General features: G+C 40.8%; 1 protein-coding gene across 1 annotated transcript in view; it reads left to right on the forward strand.

Annotated features, from left to right (window-relative positions):
- ENPP1 (ectonucleotide pyrophosphatase/phosphodiesterase 1) overlaps positions 1-9,773 on the forward strand; it is a 77,524-nt gene that overhangs the window by 9,273 nt on the left and 58,478 nt on the right. The gene's annotated exons all lie outside the window — the stretch shown is intronic.

A 9,773-nucleotide genomic window follows, 5' to 3' on the forward strand; every position in this document is an offset into this window, starting at 1 on the left:
TCACTTGACTGATAGTCAAGGACCTGAAGTCTCATCTGGGTTTCTGTAGTAGAGTAAGGTCCTATGTTGGCCAAGCAATGAATGGAGTCTTGGCTCATGTCTGGCTCATGGGGACCCATGGATTAACAGTGTTCAGATCCCTGAATGTATAATTGAAGTGGATACATGTGGTAGTTGTCAGATGCTCATTTGGACTCCTTGGCCTGTGTGGGAAGAGCTATCCCATAATGGGAAGGCCAAGTAGAAGCTCTAGAACTGCCTTCCTCTAGACAAAATACTAATATTAAAACAATTTCACAGCCCAGCAGAAATGGCAGAAATTTGTGCTGCTGCAAAGGACCTAAAGAACTCCTGGGCCGTGGTCCCTTTCGTGTCCCCAATTAATTTACTGGCAAATTAAATGAATGGTCCCTACATAAACCAGATAGATCACAGCAGATAAAAACGGACTACTGCAAACACAAGTCAGAATCCCAATTAGAGTTACTGTTTATACATGGCAGTGAGCAGTGGTGGCCTTTTGGGGTGGTTTGAAGAAAGTTGATAGAGATTAGCACAGTTATAGTTAAAAACAAGTACAATTGAATGATATTAAGAATCCAGCTAAAATTGAAGAGCATGAATGAATGGTGCCAGCCATTTTCTGATTATGTGAGTTTTGTGGGGTTTTTTTAATCCTCATCCGAGGATATTTTTCCATTGATTTTTAGGGGGAGTGAAAGAGAGACGGAAAGACAGAGAGAAATATTGATGTGAGAGAAACATATCGACTGGTTGCCTTTTTCATGAGCCCTGACCAGGGCCTGGATTGGGGAGGAGCCTGCAACTGAGGTATGTGCCCTTGACTGGACTTGAACCCCAGACCCTTCCGCCTGCAGGCCAATGCTCTATGCACTAAACCAAACTGTCTAGGGCTGATTATGTGAGTTTTAATGCTCAGAAGCAAAGATACAGGATCTAAACAACTGTATTCATTTATTAAGGCTGCTTTAACAAAGTACCATAAACCAGGAGGCTTAAAACAACAGGAATTTATTCTCTCACAGTTCTGGGAAGCTGGAAGTTCAAAACCCAGGTGTTGGTGTCAGTAGAGCCACACTCTCTCTGAAGGCTAGAGGAGGCTCCTTCTTTGCCTCTTCCTAGCTGCTGGCGACTCCCAGCAGTCATTGGCATCACTTGCCTTGCAGAAACATAATACCAGCATCTGTGATGGTATTTCTTGTACGTCTTCACAGCCAGATGAAGAGAGACATAGGGGGAGGTCTGGGAGGGTCCTGAATGGAGGAGCTTCTGTCTCTATGAGTTTGGCATGTCACCCTCCCAGTACATGGATGTGTTGACCAACCTGGAGGCTCTTCAAACCCCTTCTTAGTAGGATTTTGTATGGAGGCTTCCACATGTAGGCAGGATCCATTTTTAACTCCATTTGGAGCCCCTCTCCTTTCTTTGGTGAAGTGGGGAGGGCAGGGCTGAAAATTCCAAGCTTCAAATGATGGTTTGGTCTTTCTGGTGACCAGCCCTTACCCGGGAGCCCACCTAGACTCTCGTCATTAAAATAAGAGGTGCTCCTAGTGCTCTTATCACTTAGGAATTTACAAGTGTTTTAGGAGCCCCGTGCCAGCAGCCGGGGGCAGAGACCACAAATTATATTAACTATTATCTCACAGGCTGAACATTTCAAGCCTGTAATCATCGCTTGGTCTTTCTGGTGGCCAGCCCCCATTCAGGAGCCCACCAACAGTCACCTCCTGAAAACATGTTACCAATGGGGATAGGGACAGAAGCACTCATGCATTGCTTGTGGGAGAGTAAACTCATTTATCCTAAGTAGAGGGCCATTTGCCAGGACCCTTAGAAACTAAAATAAGTGACAATCCAGCATTTCCTACAAATGCAGTCACACATGTGAGAAATGCGGTACATGTGGAGGTATTCATTGTATCATTGAAGTAATGAGATTAGAAACGACCTAATAGCCCACTCCATCCACAAGGAATTGGTTTAAAAATGTGGTTCCTTGGTACAACCGAACATTGTGACCCTAGTGAAAACTTTTCATCTCCTCACCAGTAAATAGAGTTGATGAGACCTGCCTTCTGCCTGTGGGTGGTGGTGGCACAGCTTTCTAGCTGTTGCTGGTTTGTGAACAGTAAAGAGAAGTGATCACAGAGCACCTGTAAATGGCACAGCTCAATGCCTAGCATACTGTAAACACCCCTAAAGTGATGCCTAGTATCATTTTACTATTTGCCATCATTTATTTTCCCCATGTAATAGAGTCACATCGCAACAAGGCACCTACAATTGCTTGTGTCAGAGCCTGTTAGAGATACCATTGGCTTTAAGTCTTTGCTCAGAAAGGGCACCTCCATGTCTCAGGGGCTCGCCTGAGAGGTCTGCCAGCGGCAGCTGTTTCCCAGCCAGGCCCAGTCATGGCTTACTCCCCACAGCAGGAGAGCATGCCTCAGTGAATCCGTAAAGTCCTTTTTGTCTCCACTTGGGGTGACTTCACTTGTGTTTACAATACAGCAGCTGCTAGAGACCAGGGTGGCCCATTCTGTTGTTGTGGCAGCCGCTGCTCCAGGCTGGGAAGCCAATTGCTTTCTTGTGGACAGTCAGACAAAGGCCTAAACATTGTGGCCCACAGCATCCACATCCCCTTGCCTGGGAAGACACATGATAATTTACTAAAATGAAATTTTGATACATTTTACCACTTCATATGTATAAGGTTCAAACATGTCTATTCTGAAGAAAGTGTAAAAATAACCAAAATGAATCTTTCTGTTGCATTTTTTTTCATTTATTCGTATGAAATATCTTTGTAAGTTTAACTTTAATGATTGAGGAGTAAAAACACAAGACATTCAATTTCCTATTATAACCTACTATAAGCCACTTGTTTCTTTTTTAAAAATATTTTTTTATTGATTTCAGAGAGGAAGGGAGAAGAGGAGAGAGATAGAACCACAATGATGAGAATTATTGATAGGCTGCCTCCCGCATGCTCCCTATTGGGGATCGAGCCCACAACTCAGGCATGTGCCCTGACCAGGAATCCAGTGGTGACCTCCTGGTTCATAGGTCAATGCTCAACCACTGAACCAGGCCAGCTGAGTTGCCATTTATTTCTTACAGTGTCTCACTACTCAAGTTAAATAAAAATAAAAATATCTTACTGATTTCCATCCTCAACATTGTTCTGTGACTTGCCTTCTTTCTGAATCTCCTTTGTATTTAATGTGACTCTCCTTATTTTCAAAATATATATTTGATCCTATGTTCAAATGTATATTTTACCTAATTTACAATCTCTCTTCCTATTTTCAAAATGTTTATACCTAAAGTACATTTCAAATGTATATTATTATAATCCCTTTGAAAAAAATTTAACTTGTTAATTCAAGTGTTTCTTACTCTCAGGATACCAAAACTAGTTCTGTCAGTGTTGAGTTGGGGTGGGGGAGGGGGAGGCGGGGCAGCAGTTCTTGAATTGTTCTCATGTATGAAAGAGAATGAATAAAAATTGGTGGATTAAGAACTGATAGACTCCAGTTTATGACTCATGCTCAATCCATGTCATTTCTTCCTATATACAGATCTTACACAACCAACAAAAGCCATATTTCAAAATCATCTGGCTCTGTGGTCTTAGTTCCACTTCCTCTAGTTAAGCCCTACTTATCTCAAATCTTGGCTTGAGCCTCATTTCTTCAGGGAAATCTTCTCTGACCACATCCTACCCCTACCACAGATTGGTTCAGACACTCATTTTAGCCTCCCATACATTTTCACCATAGTATTTACTATCATTTGTTATTATAATTCTCAATACTTATTTGATTAAGATCCAGATACCTTCATTAGATTGTTAAACTCCTTGAGGAGAATAATGTTCTCTTACCATTGTAGACTGAGCCTAGAATAATTCTTGGCCCATATTAATGATTCAATAAATAGTTAATGAATAAATGAATAAATAAATGACAGAATAAAGAGGTAAAACAAATGGATGAATGACTGAAGTTCATGGAAACATGACCAGTACACTCAATAAAATGATAGTTAATGTTATTATTGTTAGTTTCCATTCCAGATCAAATCAATTTGCTGAGTATTTTAGTTTATTGAAGACCTGACTATGGCTTCAAAAACTGAAAGTTATGTGCTCCTTCAAGTATGTTGTTTTCTATAGTTTAATTGCTTTCTATTGTTTTGCAATAGACAGATCCTATATAATAAAAGGCTAATATGCAAATTGTCCCCTCTGGAGTTCGACTCATCAGGAATTTGACTGCTTGCTATGACGTGCGTTGACCACCAGGGGGTGGTGTGGAATAAAGGAAGGCCCCAGCCGGTAGTTGGCAGCCGGGGAAGGAAGGCCCTGCACAGCAGCTTGAAGGCCCCAATTGGCCCTGATTGCCAGCCAGGCCTAAGGACTCTACCTGTGCATGAATTTCATGCACCAGGCCTCTAATATGTAGATAAAGATAAACATCTGTCTGTGTACATGTGAATGTATGTTAACAAAGAATAAATCAATATTTTTAGATTAAAGAATATGAAATAATCTTTTTATTTAGTAATCATGAATATATTAAAGTGAATATTCACTTTAATTTTATTTAATTTTATTAAAAACAGTTAAATTTTTAGTATAAGATTTATCAGTTATCGAAATTTCCACAATCAAGAACTAGGTAACATAGAGTAAACAGTTAATTATTCATACATTTTTTTGAAACTTTGATTTTCTTCATTTTAATTTAAACACTTTAATGAAATTTGCAAGTTCAAGACTTTCATTTTTCTTTAGTACAAGTATGGTAATCCCAATAATATGGGAATTACTGGATAAGTAATTTTTGTTACAATAAAGTTAATTTAATTTTGATTCTAGATGTATTGATAGCAAGAACTCAGAATTACTTGATTTTAGATCCACATGGAAAGTTTGAGACTTGTGAATAAGTACTATTCCATTTATCTTACATTAATTTCTTTCTTTTTATGAGTTAGAGGTTTATTTATTTATTGTATTTTTAAAAATATTTATTGTTGAAAGTATTACATATGTTCCCTTTTTCCCCTACTGACCCTTTCTTGTCCCCCCATCTCACTGCCCCAGGCCTTCACCACCCTATTGTCTGTGTCCATGGGTTATGCATATACTAGTATACATACAAGTTCTTTGGTTGATCTCTTCTCACCTACCCACCCTCCTCCACCTTCCCTCTGTGATTCCACAGAATGGATTATTCTTGCTTTTATTCTTTATCCCCAGTGTTTCTAGTGCAGTGTACAGTAGGTAATCTGTTAATGGATGTTCAGTGGGCTGGTGTATTAGCATTCTGTATAAAGATTTTCAATCTATTTTCCATACTAAATATATTACTTTGGTAATTATATAGTAACTAATTAAATATATTAATATGGTAATGTCTTTTTTCTTTTATCCTTTACATATGTGCAGTTTACTGAATGTCAATTATGATATGGTAACTTCTCGTATCTGAGGCCAGAGCCCAAAGGCTCTGCTTTATTTTCTCCGACGAAAATGAAGATGTATCACAGGAAAAATGTTATATTTTATCAAAATTAAGTCAGTATTAATCTGAAGTAGATGATAAACTAATATGCATTATAATCTCCAGAGCAACTAGTAAGAAAATCACATTTTTAAAAAAGCTAAAATCCAACAGAGAAATTAACATCTATAATAATAAAAGCATAATATGCTAATTAGACTGGACAGCCGAATGACCTTCTGGATGTCCTTCCGGATGAAGCCACAGCGGTGGGGGCTGAAGCAGAAGTGGTTAGTGGTGATCAGGCAGGCAGGCAGAGGGGTTAGGGGCAATCAGGCAGGCAAGCAAATAATTAGGGGCATCAGGCAGGCAGGCAAGCAGAATGGTTGGGGTGATTAGGTAGGCAGGTGAGCAGTTAGGAGAGATCAGGCAGGCAGGCAGAGTGGTTAGGGACAATTAGGCAGGCAGGCAGGCCAGTGGTTAGAGCCAGAGGTCCCGGATTGAAAGAGGGTGGGATCGGGCCTAAACCAGCAGTTGGACATCCACCGAGGGGTCCTGGATTGCAAGAGGGTGCAGGCCAGGCTGAGGGACCTTCCACCCCCCATGCATGAATTTTGTGCACTGGTCCTCTAGTAGTATAATAAAAAATAGGTCTAAGACAAATTTAAAGAAGTGAAGGAGAAACAGAGGACAAATAAAAAAATTAAAAGACATGAAGCATATAGAAAACAATATCAAAGGGAGAAGGAAGGAGAAGGGAGGGGAAAAAAGAGAAAACAATAACAAAGTGAAAGGCATAAATGCAGATTATTGGCAACTCTAGATTTTGTGCCAAATGAGGTACAAGAGACAGTGGGGAGGGCCAGAGAGTGTGGACAAGCAAAAAGTGAAGAACTAGTAGCAGGTGCCTTTAGAGGGGGTATTATGCATCTTCCATTTTTCTAGTTTCTAGTATTCTCAATTGCACCTTGCACTTTTGGGTTCACTTCATTCATTCTGACAACAACTTGCCCCAGAGGGGCAAGTAGTCCTTCCTGCCCCCACAGGATCTCCCTCTGTAGATGCATATCCAAAAGTAGCACTCAAACCTTCCCCAAAATTATGTATAAATCATGCTTAATTTATGGAACAATAAAATAGGGATATTCTCTGTCTTAAAGGTAAGAATTGGGTGACAAATATAAAAAACACGTTTAAACTTTTATGTAAAGCTGGGAAATGTTAAACATTTTGTTGGTATTTAGAGATCACAGTGTACTTTTACGATATTATTTGTAATCCATTAAAAATATATTTTTATTGATTTCAGAGAGGAAGGGAGAGGAAGAGACAGGAACATCATTGAGAGAGAGTCATTGATCTGCTGCCTCCTACATGCCCCCTACTGGGGCTTGAGCCCAAACCTGGACAAGTGCCCTGACAGGAACTAAACTGTGATCTTCTGATTCATGGGTTGTCGCTCAACCATTGAGCCACACTAGCGGGGCTGTAATGGCATTTTATAAGTGAGGAAACCAAATCTCAGAGAGTTCTTGTACCAGGTCACATAGTTATCCACACTTCTTCCAGAGGGCCTATTTCTGTGCTTACAAAAAAGAAAGAGAAATTAAGATGTCATACAAACATCTTAAACATAAATTAACGTCACAGAAGTGTTTTTTTCTGAGTCTCGTAAGGATGAAAGGGCCTGCGGTTTTTTCGGTTTTAGACTGGGCTAGATGTCGTTGGTGTTTCACCAGAGAATTGGGGGAAGTGGGGAAGCTCTGGAGCAGCTGCAAAAATAATTACTCTACAGCATGTTTCATTTTCTAAAAGCTGAGGAGTTGTTTCTCAGCCTTGAGAAGTTGTAGTTCAAACATAGATGAATGGAGTTAGTTTGGTGTTTTGGTCTGATCTACATCTAAAGCACCAAGGGAAAAGAAATATTTAAATACGTCTGTTAAGGTCTTAAAAGTTAAGGTCTTCTAAAATCTTAAAATGTCATCTTCACGGCTGCACTAGACTAGAGCCCTCAATCCTTAGAGCAGAGAGTTTTAGTACTAAGAGTGAAACATTCATTTTTCACTTTGTACTAACTGGAGGACCCAGTTGTGTTGCAGTTTTATATCTCATGACCTCATTGTACTTTGGAGTGTAAAGCTGTCCCACACACCATTTAGAATCTAAATAAGACCAAAGCAAGGCTTAATGACAGGCTCAATGCCTACAGCTCAACAATATGAGTGGCATACTTGATTCGTTTTATTCCTCTGATTTTAGAATTGCAATTGGATTTTTATAGTTGCCCATAAAAGTCGCAACTGGCACAGGCAAGGCCCGAGCGTAAGGCAGAGGCCACATCCTGGTGGCCTGTGTGCCAGGCCCACCCTGCAGATGTGTTACATTTTGTTTGGCTTTTAAAGTGTTTAAAGAAATTGTTTTTCTGAATTTTGTAGACAAGATTTTGCAATCTGGAGAATTCATACAAACATCTAAATTTCCTGTTTCTCTTGAGAAATCTATTGCCACAAGGGGCACACAATCCCCTCACTGAGGAGCAAATGTTGCCCCCTTTAACGGGGCCCATTGTTCACTGGAAGCGGGGAGGCTGCCTCACTGATTTTTTGTTCCTGTGGATGCCCCGATGTTTGAGTTCGGAGTGTGCGCCCACTTTTCCAATAGCACAAGTCTTTAAAGTGATTTATGGTCTTGGGATGCAGACAATACACTTATTCCGTTTGTTTTGTCAGGTTCAAAGCCACTTTGGAATGTCTCTGTTGGGTTGCTTTGAGAAGTTTTGACACTCATTTGACCAGTCACCTTTGAGCAAATCTTTGTCCTTGACTCTGATTTTTGGAACCAGTTAAGGGAAAATTGGAAGCCAAGATCGGGGTAAAAAATATGTGTGACTACGAAATGGTGAAAACTTGTTTCTTTTGGGTGGCTTGTAAGCTGACTCAAAAGTACTAAATAATAAAAAGAAAATCTCAATAATGCTTTGACAGATTGTCTTTACTTCTTCCAGGTCTCTATTACTCTTTCCAGCAAGCTTTCGAAATATCGTATTTGAGCTTCTACAATGCATATATGAATTGGGTTTTAATTTTTTGTTTATTGCCTTCACTCCCTTGGACCAGACTGAAAGCCACTTGGGAAAGATCTACTTTTATTTATCTTTGATGTGGTACGCATAGCTGGAAGCCAAAAGCTTGAATTGAAGGATTGTTATTGAATGAATGAATGAATGAGTCAATATAAAGGGAAAGCATCCCAAGATGACTGCTTCAAAGGGGACAACACACGCTTTACATCTGTTAAACACCGGTTCTCATGTTAGAAACATTTGTGTAATCAAAATGCATTGAAAATGAGTTGTTTTGGATTGTATAAGTCTCCTTCCGCAGGGAAGGCAGTCCCGGGTATTGCAAAGCCGCTGGAAGTCACTGGTTTTCCTTTGACAGGTAAGACTCCCTTCACTACACATTTGTGGCGTTTCTGACGAGCAAGGAAATGTAAAAGTTGTAGAATCAAAGGTGAATCAACACCCACCAAGAATTATGGCCTACTGTTCTTGTCCTGGTCAAAAACTATTAAAGTATTTCAGATTGAATTAACTGTTTGATATTAGTTACCAAGTATCAGCGTCAACTTCAGGATAGGGCAGGCAACAGAATACTTGGAAGCCTTCAATATAGAAAGTGTAAAAGAACTAATAAGTAAATATTTTAAAACAAGGTCAAGGACAAAAAGCCATAAGTGTTCCTTCCCTGTGTGTTTTGTAAAACCAGATCTTCAAGGTTGGGCGCTACTCTCTGAGTAGGATAGGTAGTGGGTAGCAGGGCTTTGAAGGGATTCTTGTTCGTTTCCACGTGCCCCATGCTCGTCTCTGTAGCCTATTTGCATGTGCATCCAGAAACACGGGTCTGTCCGGCTCGGCTCTCCCACCTTGCAGCCTGGCCGCTGCATCCTTCTCCTCCTGCTCTATTTTGGGGCCCCATGATCTCATGCCCTCTGCAGACCACACTGCAATTCCAGTCCAGCCCGCGCCGCGAGGCCACGCAGGGCGATTCCTGCAAGTGTTCGGAAGGTGCCCGGGCGCGGGGCGGGGAAGGCTTTGGGGAAAGTTAAAGACACGCCCACGTCCAGGACCCAAAATAACCGACAGGCCGAGTGGCCGAAATCAGACAGGAAGCCAAATAATCCGGGGCGTTGAGCTGCTTTCCCCCGTCTTCCAGCGCCGGGCGGCGGGCGAGGGGCCAGGGGTCT

This window comes from Myotis davidii, unplaced genomic scaffold, assembly GCF_000327345.1.
Source record: "Myotis davidii unplaced genomic scaffold, ASM32734v1 scaffold147, whole genome shotgun sequence".
Taxonomy (NCBI): Eukaryota; Metazoa; Chordata; class Mammalia; order Chiroptera; family Vespertilionidae; genus Myotis; species Myotis davidii.